This window comes from Paroedura picta, chromosome 3 (assembly GCF_049243985.1).
Source record: "Paroedura picta isolate Pp20150507F chromosome 3, Ppicta_v3.0, whole genome shotgun sequence".
In the NCBI taxonomy this organism is placed as follows: Eukaryota; Metazoa; Chordata; class Lepidosauria; order Squamata; family Gekkonidae; genus Paroedura; species Paroedura picta.
The window spans coordinates 174481695-174498834 of NC_135371.1; the positions used below are offsets into that span (position 1 = coordinate 174481695).

The window sequence follows — 17140 nt, forward strand, 5'->3', positions numbered from 1 at the left end:
CAGGCCAAGGTCTTTCCCATCCCCTCCTGCCCGGTCCTTTTAACTGGAGATGCTGGGGATTGAACCTGGGGCCTTCTGCTTGGACAGCAGAGGCTCTGCCACTGAGCCAGGGTCTCAGGCCAAGGTCTTTCCCATCCCCTCCTGCCTGGTCCTTCTAATTGGAGCTGCCGTGGATTGAACCTGGGACCTTCTGCCTGCCAAGCAGAGGCTCTGCCACTGAGCCAGGGTCTCAGGCCAAGGTCTTTCCCATCCCCTCCTGCCTGGTCCTTTTAACTGGAGATGCCGGGGATTGAACCTGGGACCTTCTGCCTGCCAAGCAGAGGCTCTGCCACTGAGCCAGGGTCTCAGGCCAAGGTCTTTCCCATCCCCTCCTGCCCGGTCCTTTTAACTGGAGATGCTGGGGATTGAACCTGGGACCTTCTGCCTGCCAAGCAGAGGCTCTGCCACTGGGCCACAGCCTGTCCCAGTGGGAAAGCATCCCCTTCTCTGTGTTGGTATCCGGTAGGGTAAGCATGGACTAGGAACTGGGCCTTTTTGACAATCCCTCCAAGGCTGTGGAAGCAACTTTCCCTATGTGGTTCAAAGCTGCTGCCGTGTTGCAGCTTTCCAAAAGCGAAAACAAAGCCTTAATCTGTAACTGTTGCTTCTACCAAGATCACGTTTCATGCATTTCCTCAGATCCAGGTGGGTCTGTTTTGCTCTGAAGCAGCAGAACGGACGTCACAAGTCCAGGGGCACCCTGGAGGGCAACAAAAGTTTTACTCAAGGTGTAAGCTTTCCTGTGGACACACGCTTCCTCCAACACACTGAAATGGAGATTTTCCAATCCAGACATATACAGGCAGAAGGTGAGAAATAAACCGGTAAACAGACACAAGAGCCCTGCAGAAATAACAAACAGCAAACTGAGCTTACCCAATAAGAAGCTCTCACACAAATCCCCACTCGACTTAAACATTCATTTCCTTGTTGTTGATAGGGTTTGACTTGGAGGGAAACCACTTCAAGGTTCGGAGTAGAAAGAAAATAAATGTCCTAAACACAGGGTTTGAAGCCAGGGGAAAGATTTCTGAACGGAAGAGCCTCTGCTTGGCATGCAGAAGAGCGGCTGCCGGTCTGGGTTGACAATGCAGACTTTGAGGGAACGATTCAGCAGGAGGCAGTTTTGCAGGCTCATGTGCTAATTTATAGAGCGCTTGAAAAGGAGGCTGCCTGGTTACAGCACATGATGGTGTCTGATAATTTCATAACCTGCCTCAGCTTTCAAGGAGAATAAGGCGGACAACAAACGGAGCAAAATGGCAACTAAAGAGATAAAAACAGAGCAAGCGGCGCAAATAAGGCAGCAGAGGAGTTCGAAATCAGACGGGTCTCTTGCGGGCAAAAATTCAGGTGGGTCGCTGTGTTAGTCTGAAGAAGCAGGGCAAAGGTTGAATCCAGAGGCACCTTTAAGACCAACCCAGTGGGATTCTGGGTAGAAGCTTTCAGGTACGTGCGCTTGAAACTTTGATGGTGTGTACACTAAAATGCGCATGCATACAAAAGCTTATCCCCAGAACTAAACTTTGGTGAGGCGCACCCTGAAATGCATGTGCATATGAAAGTTTATACCCAGAATTCCACTTTGGTTGTGTACACTAAAACGTACACTGAAACATAGAATTAAATGCAGAATTAAACTTTGGTGATGCGTAAATGCGCATGCACACGAAAGCGTATATCCAGAATTAAACTTTGGCGGTGCGCACGCTAAAATGCACATGCACACAAAAGCTTATACCCAGAATTAAAAGTCACTGGACCTAAAGGTGCCCCGGGCTCAATCTCTGTTCCACGTCAGAAATGTTTCTTCCTCTAAGCTGCAGTGCAACTTCTGTGTCTCTCTCTGTCTCTGTGTCTCTCACACACACAGAGCATTCCACAGCTGTGAACTCTGGTGACTCCCAGCCCGATGCACCACACCACCCCAAGCCGATACAGAAAGTTGCTGCCTGCCCAGACTTTCAAGAGCGAGTCACCGGTCAGTTTCTCCGGCGCACAAGGAGCCGCGGCCCCTGCCGGGAATGTACACGTGCCTGTGAGTGTTAGTGGAGACGGAGGCCTGCAGACGGAGCTTCACCCAGCCGGCGCTGCTGCTACCCAAGGGGGTCCGAAGATCCATGCTTAAGGCAGGGCCCATGGAAACAGCCGCCAGCTGTTTATCTTTATACCCTCCCGGTGACACAAGCCTTTCTTCACAGGCCCCAAGTTGCACATGGCGGATGGGGGAGCCACAGAGAAAACCCCTTGGAGGGAACCATCTGCAGCTTGTCCACACCGGGGCCGGACACCACCGTGGGACCAAGCCACGGCTTCCCCCCGCTCCCCTCCCACCGAACTCAGCACCAAACCTTGCTTGAGTCGAGGCCTCTGGAGATGCGTCTTCCATCCTGGCGAAGCAGTCCTCCTTCCTGCCCAAGCCGCTTAGTCAGCGCGGCCGCGCGATGGGCACCTGCAGCGTGACCCAGCCGGAGCCTCGTGCTCACCCAGCACGTCAAGGAGTTACCTGTACAGCCGGCCCAAAAATTCGTATCCAGGCACGTCCTGGCCTATGGCTTCGGGCGGCTGAGTCACAAGCGGCAGCCGGCGTAAGGGAAGGCTCGTTTGGAGGCAGGGAAGGGGCGAGCGGAGAGACGGCGGAGGGAAAGGGGAGAGCAGCAGAGAACCCGTGCGCCCCACCGCAGAACATCTCTGCACCGTGGCAGTCACAGGGTGAACACCGAAGGGGTTAGGCGACCGAGCAGGAGGCCATTCGGAGGTGAAGCAAGAGCTGGCTACGTTCTGTGCAAAAGGGGTGGACGAGAGTCCGGGAGAGCCCGGGTATGTGAAAGAGAAGCACGGACAGGAAGCCAAAGTGCCAGATGGGCAGTCGCTGGAGCACACTGGGGAACTGGGTGGAGAGGGAGCCCCTCAGGAGGCGCACTGGCGAGGCATGCGTGGCGGAGGAGGGCAGCGAGGAAGTGTTGCCATTGCTCCAACGGAACAGGCCAGCCGTTAGCGCGTTGCTCAACCCCAGCACCGGAGGAAGGCCGATGAGGAAACCCAGCCGTGGGCATCCCGGCGCCAGGAGCTTGCCCGCCAAAGGCAGAGCAGAAGCCGCCTGGCGCAGCTCAGGAACGGAACGACACACACGCCGACCGACACACACGCGCACCGTCTCACTCACTCACACATCCGCAGAGAACTGACAGCAGGCTTGTGCCGTTTTTGTTTCGCAATCTATTAAGAATTAGGCACCCCGGATGGGATCTGCATAACGCAGCCTGCCTGGCTAGCGACGGGGGCGGGCAACCGCGGAAGACCGTACCCGGCCATTCTTTTGGAGAGGCGCCAGGGCCGTTCCCACACACAAGCATGTCTTCACCACCCAAGCGGGGCTAGAAACAGGCTCTCTCCGGCAGCGGAGATGCTGAGAGAAGCGGAATTCTGCCCCCAACTCCGCATTCTGCGTTCTTTCCGCTCTCCCGCAGAATTCTGCGCATAAGACATCCAACTGGGCCTTCCCTTTGCCCTGGGATGGCATTTCCAGGACAGGGGTGCTGGATGTAGTCAGGGAGCCACGGGCAGCTTCAAATTTATAAAATGTATTAAAAGGATAAGGTTCAGACGCAGATCTGTAGCCGGGCACAGAGTTAAGCAAACGAGAGGCCAAAGAAACCGGGTAAAACGCAAGCCACTTATGCAGGGGAACGAACAACGAGCCAGCATGGGGGCTACTGGAGCAGCCCCCCCCCCCCGAGAACCACAGACACATTTTCTGACAGCCACCGGGATTCTGGGGGATCCCCAGGCCCCACCTGGAGCATGGCATCCCTGACCTCGGTCCCTCCATTTGTGAAATGGCTGATAGGGGCAAGAACAAAAAACAGAGGCAAGACTCTGAACCGGCCATGGCCCGACAGCACCCAGCCTGCTCCCTGTCTGAGCACAATATGTTCTGCTCCTCATCGAAAGTAGCACGAGCCGAAGAAAGAGACAGGGAGAGACTGATGTAGGGCTGCCCCGATCTATCCTTCCAGAAGAAGAAGAAGAAGAGTTGGTTCTTCAGGCAGGCAACGAGTCACCGATCACGGCAAAAGGAGAAGAGATTCTCCTGCAGAAGCCTTCAGCTCAACGCCTCCTAAGCCAGTCCCCAAAAACTTGGCAACCCAAAGCAGCCGAAATCTCCAGAAAGGCGCTTTGATCCTGCATTTAAAAATTCCGCTGGAACACACAGCGGTTGGCTGCTGGAAGGGTAGATCGGGGCAGCCCTACGTCAGTCTCTCCTTCTCTCTTTCTTCGGCTCTCGCGACGACCCTGCGAGGCAGCCTAAGCTCAAACCTGACAAATGACTGGAAAGTGTGCTTAGAAGAAAGCAGTCCCCAATTTTATAAGGAGACGACGAAGAACTTTATTTCTATTGTCCGCCTTTCCCAGTTGGCTGTTGGTGGTTTTCCTTTTTGTTTTGCTTGAGCCGGTGGGCAACTTTGGGGCACAGAACGGTGGGCACAGCCTCAAAATGGCTGCTGCAGGAGGTCAGGCCAATTGCAAAATGGCTGCCCCAGGAGGAGGTGCCAACCACTCAGAAGACTCCCTGGTGCTGGGGAGAAGAGGGGTAATTCTAAAAAAGCAAACTGGGAAAGTGGAACGAGAGAGAATAAAGCAGACACTGGGCTGGCAAATGTCACTGTAACAACGCCATTTTTATCGGCTCTCTAACGGCCAATCAGAAGCTCTGCTGGTCCCACCCTGTTTTAAAAATACTCGGAGGCGGTGGGCATCTTGGTGCCCCTGGGCACCAGGTTGGGGACCTTTGACTTATTGAAATAACAGCTACAGCGAACCATTCTCCCCAGCTTTCTGAGACACATTTGCACAGGAAGTGGAAAGAAATGCTAATCCACGTTAGCGACTGAGCGTTGAACCAGAGGTTGTGAATGTTATTGGATTTATTACCGAGGAATAAGTAGCAATCTCGCCTCCAAAGGGTTCAAGATCTTCTTCTAAACATGTCCTGTTTGCAATTTGAAAATGGAAAGATTTACGTGTCGCTGGCGCCTACCCCCCCCCCCCCGTCAAACATTAACGGGCAGGTCCAGAAAATAGCTTGAAAATAAACAAGCGAAAACAAAACAATCATTTTACAAGCTGGAGGCACGAGGGGACCCACAGGGGAGTGGAAAATGAGGGGACCCACAGGGGAGTTGGGTAATGGGGAACCGAGCAGGGGCTCCTGGGAATTGTAGTCCATGCACATCTGGAGGGCCGCAGTTTGACTACCTCTGATCTAGACGTTGCTTGAAGACAGCCAGAGAGGGGGAGCTCACCCCCTCCTGAGGCAGCCCCTTCTATGGCTGAACTACTGTAAGTGTGTGTGTGTGTGTGTGTGTGTGGGGGGGGGGAATTCCTAATATCCAGCCAGTAGTTTTCCACTCGTAATTCAAACTCATGATTGTGAGTCCTCTCTTCTGCAGCCAAAGGGAACCGCTCCCTGCCCTCCTCCAAGTGGCAGCTTTTAATTTCAAGACAGCAATCAAGCCCTCCCTCCGTATCTAATAACAGAAGGCAAGCCCTGTTGGATCAGGCCAGTGGCCCCTCCAGCCCAATACTCTTGGGTCACACAGTGGCCAAAACCCGGGGGCCATCAAGAGGTCCGCCAGCAGGGCCAGAACTCCAGAAGCCCTCCCACTGCGGCCCTCCAAGCACCAAGAAGACAGAGAATCGCTGCCCCAGATATAAGAACCCTGCTGCATCAGACCAGTGGATCAGACCAGTGGTCCGCCCAATCCGACACAGTGGCCAGAACCCAGGTGGTGTCAGGAGGTCCACCAGCAGGACCACAACACCAGAAGCCCTCCCCCCGTGTTCCCCTCCAAGCATCAAGAAGACAGAGAATCACTGCCCTAGACAGGGTGCTCCTTCTCTACTGCGGGTCAGAGCCACTGATGGACCTGTGCTCCAGATGCTGATCCAGTCCCCACTCAAAGACGTCTGCACTTATGGCTGCCCCCACTTCTATAACTTCTCAGACTGAACATTCCCAAGTACTTCAGCCTTTCCTTGTAGGGCTTGACCTCCTGGCCCCGATTGTCCTTAATGCTCTCCTCTGGAGCTGCCCCATTCTGTCCACATCCTTCTTGAAGGGAAGCCTCCAAAACCACGCACAGCAGTCCAGGTGCGGCCTGACCAATGTCGGTGGATCTAGGACATCTTGAGATTTCTCTGTTCTGCCTCTGTTGGAGAGAGAAACAACCACAACGGGGTATAATGCCACAGAGCGCACGCTGCAAAGCAGCTGTTTTCTCCTGGGGAAATGAACTCTTGTCATCTGGAGACCCATCTCCATTCCAGGAGAACTCCAGGCCTTGCCTGGAGGTCGGCAACCTGGAATTCCAGCTCCTCTCCAGACTGCAGAGCTCAGTTCCCCTGGAGAAGAGGGCTGCTTGGGAGGGGGGACTCTGTGGCCTTGGACCCCACGGAGTGTCAGGGATGCCAGCCTCCAGGTGTGGCCTGGGGATCCCCTGGAATTCCAGCTCCTCTCCAGACTGCAGAGATCAGTTCCCATGGAGGAAAGGGCTGCTTGGGAGGGGGATTCTGTGGCCTTGGACCCCACTGAGGGTCAGGGATGCCAGCCTCCAGGTGTGGCCTGTGGATCCCCTGGAATGACAGCTCCTCTCCAGACTGCAGAGATCAGTTCCCCTGGAGGAAAGGGCTGCTTGGGAGGGGGGACTCTGTGGCCTCGGACCCCACTGAGGGTCAGGGATGCCAGCCTCCAGGTGGGGCCTGGGGATCCCCCGGAATTCCAGCTCCTCTCCAGACTGCAGAGATCAGTTCCCCTGGAGGAAAGGGCTGCTTGGGAGGGGGGACTCTGTGGCCTTGGACCCCACGGAGTGTCAGGGATGCCAGCCTCCAGGGGGGGCCTGGGGAACCCCTGGAATTCCAGCTCCTCTCCAGACTGCAGAGATCAGTTCCCCTGGAGGAAAGGGCTGCTTGGGAGGGGGGACTCTGTGGCCTTGGACCCCACTGAGGGTCAGGGATGCCAGCCTCCAGGGGGGGCCTGGGGATCCCCCGGAATTCCAGCTCCTCTCCAGACTGCAGAGATCAGTTCCCCTGGAGAAGAGGGCTGCTTGGGAGGGGGGACTCTAGAGCCTTGGACTCCACTGATGTCCCTGCCCTCCCCAAGCTACACCCCCGAATTTCCAGGAGTTTCCCAACCTGAATCTGGCAACCCTACCCCCCCCCCGTCCACACCAGTGGTGGAGGGGGAGGGAGGGTCCTGGAAACCCTTCTGATCCCATGCACTGAATAGCTGTCATTAAATGCAGTCAGCTGGGGCTATAAACTGAGGGATGCTTGTTAAAAGCCGAGAAAACTGGCCCGTGTTGGGAATATTGCTGCATTCTTATTAGGCATTTTTAAAAACAGAATAAGAGCCACAAATGCTCTTAAAGTAACGTGTGTGTTTTTTAAAATGAAATTCTCCCGTCTTGAAATCTCAGTTGGCCCTCCTGTCTAAGTTCACCATGTCCGGGGTTCCTTCCATCCCTTCAAGATACATTTTATGCGGCCTGTTCTGTTTCCCAGAGTAGATGGAACGCACAGCATGAGCATATGCAAGGACACCCCCCCCTAAGCCAAAGGACCATCACCTTCAACATCATGGGAATTAGAACTAGTTTCCAATGTGGGGGAGGGGGGGTCTTAAGCACTCTGGGAAACATCAAAAGAAAGCCACAAAATATTTGCATTGCAAAATGCAGCTCTGAGAAAGAAGATTTTACAACTTCCAGCCAACTCTGAGAAGCTGCAACTGGGATTCCTTATTTCTCTCCGCCTGCAAGAGAGATTTGGTCTGGCTTGGATCACTGCTTCCAGGGGGGGGTGGGGGGTGGGATCGGTTCCTTGGCCGGGCTGCAATAGCAAATCATGAAGAGCTCCACTGTCTGCATGAACCTACTTGGATTTCCACAAGCCTGGTGCCAGGGCTTCCCGAATCTGGATTGGGAGACGCCTGGAGATTGAGGAGGACAGGGATGGGGAAAGCAGGAAAAGGGGTTGGGGTGTGATGCCACAGAGTTTCCTGGCCAAAGCTGCCATTTCCTGCAGGAGAACGGACTTCTGCAGTCCAAAGTCCAGTGAGGGTTGCCAGCTCTGGGTTGGGAAATACCTGGAGACTTTGGGTGCCGGGAGTAGGCAGGATTCCAGGAGATCCCCAGGCCCCACCTGGAGGCTGGCATCCCTGACCCTCCGTGGGGTCCAAGGCCACAGAGTCCCCCCTCCCAAGCAGCCCTTTCCTCCAGGGGAACTGATCTGTGCAGTCTGGAGAGGAGCTGGAATTCCAGGGCTGGATCCCCAGGCCCCACCTGGAGGCTGGCATCCCTGACTGTGGGGTCCAAGGCCACAGAGTCCCCCCTCCCAAGCAGCCCTTTCCTCCAGGGGAACTGAGCTCTGCAGTCTGGAGAGGAGCTGGAATTCCGGAGGATCCCCAGGCCCCACCTGGAGGCTGGCATCCCTGACCCTCTGGGGGGTCCAAGGCCACAGAGTCCCCCTCCCAAGCAGCCCTTTTCTCCAGGGGAACTGATCTCTGCAGTCTGGAGAGGAGCTGGAATTCCAGGGGATCCCCAGGCCCCCGCTGAAGGCTGGCATCCCTGACCCTCAGTGGGGTCCAAGACCACAGAGTCCCCCCTCCCAAGCAGCCCTTTCCTCCAGGGGAACTGAGCTCTGCAGTCTGGAGAGGAGCTGGACTGCCAGGGGATGTCCAGTCCCAATCTTGAGGTTTAAAACCCACTTCCAGGTGGTGCCTGGGGACCTTCTGGAATCTCACTTGATTTCCAGCCCACAGAGATGAGTCCCCCTGAACAATCTGATGGCATTTTAGTGGTCTCAACCTGGACTTGGCATCTCCAGGAGAGACTTTTTCATTGGCCTCAACTGAGCTGTTAACTCGCACGTCTCCTCCAAGGAGAAAGAGATCCCCTCCTCCCACGGCCCTTGCCTTTCCCAAAGCCCCTGGCCAAATCTCAGCCCAGCCAGAGGAGCCATCTGCTGCTATCTGTGGTCATCCCAACGGCCTTTCCCAGCTCCTAGCCCTGGGCCTGGGGGGGGGGCGTTGGGGGGGGGATCTGGCTTAAGCAAGAGCAGCTGTTGGGATTCGGCTGCAGGCTGTCCTCCCACCCTGCTGAGTGATGGACGGCAGGATGGCTGGAAATTAGGAGGGGGAAGAACCGAAATAGCCGTTCTCCGCCCCCACGGCCTGAACCTGGGGCACCGTCTCCGGCTGCGATGAGCTCAGCCTCAGAAGGCCTCTCTCTGTCCAGCGGCCTTTCCCCATTTCCTCCGCCCTGGTGGGTCGCCAGCCCCTCTACGGACGTTAGCTCCCAAACAAAGATGCCTTTCTTGGTCAGGGTGGGGGGAGAGACCCGGAGATGATCCAGGGGGGGAAGGGCAGCTCAGGGCCCAGGCCAGGGCTTGGGGGTGATCCTCTAGAACAGTGGTCCCCAACCTTTTTATCACCGGGGACTGGGGGGGTAGTCTTTTGCCGAAGGACATCACTGACGCCTGAGCCCCTGTTCCACTTGCTTTCCCGCCAGCGCCAGCAGCAGCTGCTCATTGCCACGCTGAGGGGGAGCCCCAGCCATGGCGGCCACCGGAGAGCACCAAAGGTGAGCCGGTGGCAGAGTGGCAGGGCATCCCCCGAGGCAGCAGCTGGGGAGGACGAGGAGGAGACACAGACCGGTACCGACTGATCCACGAACTGCTACCGGTCCCTGGACCGGGGGTTAGGGTGAGGGACCACTGCTCTAGAATGTCATCTCCTGGAGGTCCTCTGGAATTTCAGCTCTGCAGACTACGGGGATCAATTCCCCTGGAGAAAAGGACTGATTTGGAGGAGGGACCTGGTGGGGTTCCTCCCCTCGCCAAATCTTGCCCTCCCACCCCTTTCCAAATCTCCTGCAATTTCCTTGCCCAGAGTTGGCCACCTAAACTTAAAGACTGCAAGAGGGACTGGAAAAAGTGCTTACTCAGAATGGGGATGCAAAGAGGGTCAGAGGGTAGGCTCTCCGAAGCACGGTTGCCATCTCTGGGAGCTTTCTGGAGATTTGAGAGCGCTCCCTGGGACTGCTGGGCTTTATGGAGGGGACCGACCTTCAGCAGGGTGTGAGCCACAGAGTCCACCTCCGGGGGCTTCTGATTTCCTCTAGGAAATCTGATCTCTGCAGCCTGGAAATCGAGCATCATTCCAGGAGACTTCCTGGGTTCAGGTGGAGGTTGGTAACCTCTCTCTTGAAGCCCAGCGCTTGGGCCACCGACTGGCCTCTCAAAGGCACCACCTCAATGGCTGTTATCTGTCTGGGGACTTTCTGGGTAAGGAATGTTCCTTAACACTCCGCTGCTGCAGAGTAAACAGAGGGCTTCCAAGAATATTGAGCCACCTGGCCTTTGGGGGGGGGGGAGCTGCCACAGTTAACTGCTTCCTTCCCGGAGCATGATTTCAGCACAGGAAGAAAAGGAAGACTGACGCCCCGGTTCATAGGCACTTGGAGGCGTTTATACCTGCAGTTTCCGCTTCCCTCGTGGGCAATTTGGGCCAAGCGGAAATGTGGAAACGTCACAAACAGGAAGCAGTCGGGAAGTCCTTGGGAAGAACAGCCCTGCCCTTCCTCGCAGGGTTGTTGTGAGGATTACTGCATCTGTAAAGCTCATTTATCCTGACCTGGATACACCAAGCCAGCCCAATCTCTTCCGATCTCAGAAGTCGAGCAAGGACAGCCCTGCTTAATATTTGGATGGGAGACCACCAAGGAAGGACGGGGGGGTCGTGACGCCGAGGCAGGCAACGAGAAGCCGCCTTTGTTCATCTCCGCCATAAGTCAGCTACGGCAGGATGGGAAACCCCCATGCAAACACACGCTAAACATTTCAGCCGCGCCGTATAAATGTCTCATACCATTCATATATAGGGGGGAGGACCTCCTGGCAAACGGAGTCCATGGTCATCTGGAGAGCCGCAGTTTGGCCACCCCTGGTATACAGAGCGCAGCAAAGGATGACCACACAGCGTCGGGGGAAATTACATCAAGGATCCCCCAGCCTTTCGGAGCCTGTAGGATTCGGACGCAGAGTGGCGAGCGCGGCTGCAAAATGGACGCTGCAGGAGGTGGAGCTGCCCACAAAATGACTACTGCAGGAGGCGGAGCCACAGAAAGTAAGCAGGGGAGAAGAGGGGTCATAAAAAAAAAAAAACGGGGAACAGGAGGCAATAAAACCAACACTGCAGTGTAAACCTGGGAGAAAGGAAGAAAGGCTTGCTTTCTCCCCCAGCTCCTCTATGGGGGTGGAGCTGAGGCAAGAGGTGGAGCCCTCTTCCAGAGTATTTCCCCCCTCCCTATCTGCCCCACGGATCTCCACAGATTTCGGCTGCCAAGTGCGTCGCAGTCCACCTGCCTCTAGAGCTCTTAGGGCACTGTACCGCACCAGGGTGGCAGGAGGTGGATGTGGCAAAACTGGAACCCTTATCTGCCATTTGCCTCCTGGGTTGGGCACTGCCTCCTTGCGCCCACACACCCGCGCACTCAAAAAATGCAGTGCCACAGCCTAAAGCCAGGGAAGGGGAGCTGTCTAAGTCATTGCGTATCACACCACGGAGTCCACCCAGCCCTGGATTGTCGACATAAAACCGACAACAGCTTCCCGAGCGCTCGGGGCAAAGGGCCTTGCCCACTGCAGTGGTGGCAGTACCCTTTTGCCCGAGCCGCCAGGAGCCGAACTCAGGACCTTCCGAAAGCCACATACATCAGCTGCAGCAGGGGGAAAGGTTATGGCCAAAACCTCCTACCTGGAGACAGAAGAGCGAGAGTCTAGGAACATCGTAAAGATTCACAAAATTCCTTTGTAAGAGTTAAAGTTTCAAAGGGAGATTAGAAAGAGAGACTGCTGAACTCCCACCGATAACGAAGCTGGGGACCATGCATCCTCATGGACCGAATCTAGACCTTGGTCTCCTGTCTCATGATCAGTGCTGATTTCTCCATGCCCACTACCCCTCTGCATATCAAGCCTCGTTCAATCTCGTCTGCTGTGGTCATTCACTTGCTGTTGTCATTCAGCCTCTGAAATAACTCCAAGGTAGAAGGACAGAGGGACTTTGGAACCGGCAGTGTTCAGAGCAGGATATCTGAATTGCTTGGTGCCAGGGGACAAACCACAGCGAGCCAGCTGCTGCCACTGTATTTCTACACGGTGACGGCAAGCGATAAAAATCTGGGCTCCAACGTTTGAGTCTCATACAGACCCGCAATGCAGGTTTCCAATGTGAGGCTGCGAAATTCCGTGACGTTTCCGGGGTGTAGCCCAGGGGAGGGGGCTCTGTGGGGCACAAGGCCATAAAACTCCCCCCTCCAAAGCATCACGGAAAAAGTGCAGAGGAGGGTGACCAAGCCGAAGAGAGGTTTGGAACCCCTTCCTTAGAAGGGAGGGCTGGAGAGGTGGGGACTTTCCCGTCAGAATAGAGATGCTGGGGGCGGGGGGGGACACGCTAGCAGATTATAAAATTATGTAGGGGGAGGAGAGAGCTGATAAAGAGCCTGCCAGCTAGCCTAGGCTATAACTCCCAAAAGACAAGACCAAGAGGGCATCGGATCAGGCTGATGGGCAGTAGGTCCAGGACAGACAAAAGGAAAGACTCCTTGACACAGAGAAGCGCCTAAAATGTGGAATTTGCTGCCAGAGGGTATCAGGATGGCCACGGGAATGTTGTTGTTGTTAGGCTGCTTTCTCCCCCGAAGTCATGTCCGACCCATCGCGACCCCCTGGACAATGATCCTCCAGGCCTTCCTGTCCTCTACCATTCCCTGGAGTCCATTTAAGTTTGCACCGACTGCTTCAGTGACTCCATCCAGCCACCGCATTCTCTGTCGTCCCCTTCTTCTTTTGCCCTCGATCGCTCCCAGCATTAGGCTCTTCTCCAGGGAGTCCTTCCTTCTCATGAGGGGGCCAAAGTATTTGAGTTTCATCTTCAGGATCCGGCCTTCTAAGGAGCAGTCAGGGCTGATCTCCTCCAGGACTGACCGGTTTGTTCGCCTTGCAGTCCAAGGGACTCGCAAGAGTCTTCTCCAGCACCAGAGTTCAAAAGCCTCAATTCTTTGACGCTCGGCCTTCCTTATGGTCCAACCTTCGCAGCCATGCATTGCAACTGGGAAGACCATAGCCTTGACTAGACGCACTTTTGTTGGCAGGGTGATGTCTCTGCTTTTTAGGATGCCGTCTAGATTTGCCATAGCTTTCCTCCCCAGGCCACAGGAACAAAGAACTATAAATGGAGATTAGATAGATTCAGAGGCCAAGTCTATCAACGGCTGCTCCCTCCACATTCGGAGGTACTAAACCTCTGACTGTCAGAGCCAAGGGACAACACCAGGGAAGGCCTCAGCCTCTGCCCTGGAAGCGCTTGGGCCCTGCGTGAGGCAGGATGCTGGACTAGGACTCTTCTGACGCTCAATGGAGACATTTCCTCCGATGGAACCGACCTCTGTAGTCCGGAGACTAGTTGTAACGTTGCCAGGCCCCACCTGGACCACTGCCTGAATATCAAACTTGAAAGAGAAACGTTCCACTCCCTCAAAACCAAAATATCCAGCGGGATTTGGCAACTGCTCAGCGTCAGGGCTGCCGTTCAGATTTCTGAGCCACACCGCGAGCTGCGATGAAGACGGCAGAGTTTGTGTAACTTGTGGTTAAGACGCCAGAGCACCAGGCCGGGTGGTCCCTGCAGATCAGGCACCGGCTTCGGATCCACGTCTCCAACCCAGAACGGCTTTCCGTGGCGTAGCAAGAAGGCTGGTCAGGATCTTGAGCAGGTTCGAAGCAGAGAGGGAGGGGAACTCATTTCCCTTCCACGTTTGAAGAATGTAAGGAGAGCCCTGCTGGGTCAGGCCAGGGAGGGTCCCTCCAGTCCAGCCTCCCCTTTCACACGGGGACCGACCTCTGGAGGGCCAGCCACAGGGCAGAGAGGCCTTCCCCTGATGTTGCCTGCTGGCTCTGGGGTCCAGAGGATTAGTGCCTCTGACTGTGGAGGTTCCCCTCAGCCACCATGGCTAGCAGCCACCAGCAGACTTCTCCTCCATGAAACTCTGCTTCTAGGTTGCAGGGCGGGATCAATACAGCAAGACGGAGAATATAAAACCGAGACACCCGGTTTGCCCAATGGCATCGAGCTCCTGCAGCTGGCCGGGCGACTTCTGCAAACTGAAACGCCAAGCGGGGAACGTTTACCCTTTGCAGCATTTTTCACACTGAAGCTCTCTCTGCAAAGAAGCTCCAGGCAAGCTGCGGCGTTAATGACAAGCACCGAAATCATAAAGCCCCATACACGGACCGACGGGGACGGCGCCCAGGAAAGCCAGCCGAATAATAAAAGCGGGCTTGTCATTCTCAGTAACTCTGTGCTACTTGTAGAAAAGCACAGGATCGGCCCTGCTTATACTTGGATGGGAGACCCCAGGAGAGTCCAGGGGGGAAGAAGCGGAAAGGCTCTTTAGGGAACCAGGATAACGTCTGTATAGGCATCACTGCTCAGGTTGCCACCTCCGGGTTCAAAAAAACCTGGGGATTTGGGGGGTGGGGTAGAGCCTGAGGAGGAGAGAGTCCACCTTTCAAAGCGACAACAATCTCTGGGGAAACCGACTTCTGTCACATGGAGTTCAGTCATCCCAGGAGATTTCCGTCTGAGCCCACCTCGCAGGGTTCTTGAGGAGAAACCAGAGGGTGGGAGCCAGGCACCGCACAGCGGAAGTCAATCCAGCCCCTCAATCTCCAGGAATGTCCAGACCTGGAGTTGGTGACCTGAGCGGCAATGGCCCTTTGATTCAAGTTGTTCCACGGGCAGGTTTGTTTAATAATAATGATGATGATGATGATGATAATATTAGTTCCCTCCGTGTAGGCGGGGAGGGCTATGTGATGGACCTTCTTCATGGGCATGAGGCCCGAGTGTCGGACGAGGCTCTGGGGAACCCAGGTTCGAATCCCCGCTCTGCCACGGAGGCTTCCTTCCCGACCAACACTCTCAGGCCAACCCACCTCGCAGGATGGTTGTGAAGATAATGCGAAAGAGATGAGGACGAAGGCAGATTTGGTCCCCAGTGGGCGGGCAAAACAAAGCCTTTGCAAGAGACACGTCCCTTTGCAAGAATGCGCCCCCCTCCCCCTGCTCAATCTATAGGGCATCCCCCCCCCAGACGGTAGCCTCTGCAGTTAAACCAAACAACAGAAGCAATTCTACACTGTCCGCCTTTCTCTCCCCCCCCCCTGCAGGGGAAGGGGTCCGGGGAGGAAGAGGGAGTGCAGCATCCCAGCAGAGGATGGCCAAAGAGGGGGAAACCTGAGAAGGATGGAGAATTTGGAGAAGGGAAGGAGGCAGGCTGCCAACTCCAGGCTGGAAACTCTTGAGCCACTGAGGAGCCCAGCCTAGGAAGAGAAGCGTCTGGGGGCAGGGAGAGCGCTCAAGAGGGACGCCAGGCCAATCGACCCCCCCCTCCAAAGCACGGGGAGGGGGGGGGGGCTTATCTCTGCCGTCTGAAGCCGCATGGTCATTCCGGGAGAATTCCAGGCCCGCCCTGGAGGTTGGCAATCCAACCCGGCCGGCTCCGGATGTCCCGGAGCGCGGGGTGGCAAGAGGGCGGGGTGGGGGGCTCCCAGCGTGGCGGGCGGACGGCGGGGAGAAAGGCAGCCCGGCAGGCGAGGGGGCTCCCGCTTGGCCGCAGACGGGGCGGCGGACTCACCTCGGGGCTCCGGCAGGCGCCGCCGCGTCTGGCTCGCTCTCAGCCGGCTGTGGCGGCGGGTGGCGGCCGGGGGGAGCGGCGGTGGCGGCGGAGATGGCGCGCTCCCTCCATCGCGCCCGGCCGTCGAGGAGCTCCAGCTGGCCGCTCGGCGCGGGAAGGGAAGGAAGGAAGGAAGGAAGGGAAGGGAAGGAGGCGCGGCGGCCGGGCCGGCCCGGGCCAGCCTTCCTCCGCCAGGGGACGCTCCCGCATCCACGCCCCGCCTGGCGCGGCGCCCCGGAGGGAGGGCGGTGGCCAACTCCGCGGCGGGGGACGCCAGGAGGTCGGGCGGGGTGCAGCGGCATGGATTGCCCCTTCCCAAGCAGCCCTTTCCTCCAGGGGAACGGAGCTCTGCAGTCTGGAGAGGAGCTGGAATTCCGGGGGATCCCCAGGCCCCACCTGGAGGCTGGCATCCCTGACCCTCAGGGGGGTCCAAGGCCACAGAGTCCCCCTCCCAAGCAGCCCTTTCCTCCAGGGGAACTGATCTCTGCAGTCTGGAGAGGAGCTGGAATTCCAGGGCATCCCCAGGCCCCACCTGGAGGCTGGCATCCCTGACCCTCAGTGGGGTCCAAGGCCACAGCGTCCCCCCTCCCAAGCAGCCCTTTCCTCCAGGGGAACTGATCTCTGCAGTCTGGAGAGGAGCTGGAATTCCAGGGGATCCCCAGGCCCCACCTGGAGGCTGGCATCCCTGACCCTCAGTGGGGTCCAAGGCCACAGAGTCCCCCCTCCCAAGCAGCCCTTTCCTCCAGGGGAACTGATCTCTGCAGTCTGGAGAGGAGCTGGAATTCCAGGGGATCCCCAGGCCCCACCTGGAGGCTGGCATCCCTGACCCTCAGTGGGGTCCAAGGCCACAGAGTCCCCCCTCCCAAGCAGCCCTTTCCTCCAGGGGAACTGATCTCTGCGGTCTGGAGAGGAGCTCGAATTCCAGGGGATCCCCAGGCCCCACCTGGAGGCTGGCATCCCTGACCCTCAGTGGGGTCCAAGGCCACAGAGTCCCCCTCCCAAGCAGCCCTTTCCTCCAGGGGAACTGATCTCTGCAGTCTGGAGAGGAGCTGGAATTCCAGGGGATCCCCAGGCCCCACCTGGAGGCTGGCATCCCTGACCCTCAGTGGGGTCCAAGGCCACAGAGTCCCCCCTCCCAAGCAGCCCTTTCCTCCAGGGGAACTGATTTCTGCAGTCTGGAGAGGAGCTGGAATTCCAGGGGATCCCCAGGCCCCACCTGGAGGCTGGCATCCCTGACCCTCAGTGGGGTCCAAGGCCACAGAGTCCCCCCTCCCAAGCAGCCCTTTCCTCCAGGGGAACTGATC

General features: G+C 56.8%; 1 protein-coding gene across 3 annotated transcripts in view; it reads right to left on the reverse strand.

Moving 5' to 3' along the window:
• The window catches only part of S1PR2 (sphingosine-1-phosphate receptor 2), a 54243-nt gene extending 37873 nt beyond the window's left edge, over nucleotides 1-16370 (reverse strand). The window contains exons 1-2 of one of the 3 annotated variants that reach the window (XR_013229681.1): nucleotides 15798-16370; nucleotides 4613-6251 (exon numbers count right to left, since the gene is read on the reverse strand). The gene's annotated coding sequence lies outside the window, so the exon portion shown is untranslated. Of the gene's footprint in view, nucleotides 1-2390; nucleotides 2552-4612; nucleotides 6252-15797 lie in introns of those variants that run through there. The other 2 variants (XM_077329762.1, XM_077329763.1) reach the window with 2 other exon arrangements.
• Nucleotides 16371-17140: the final 770 nt, after the last annotated feature.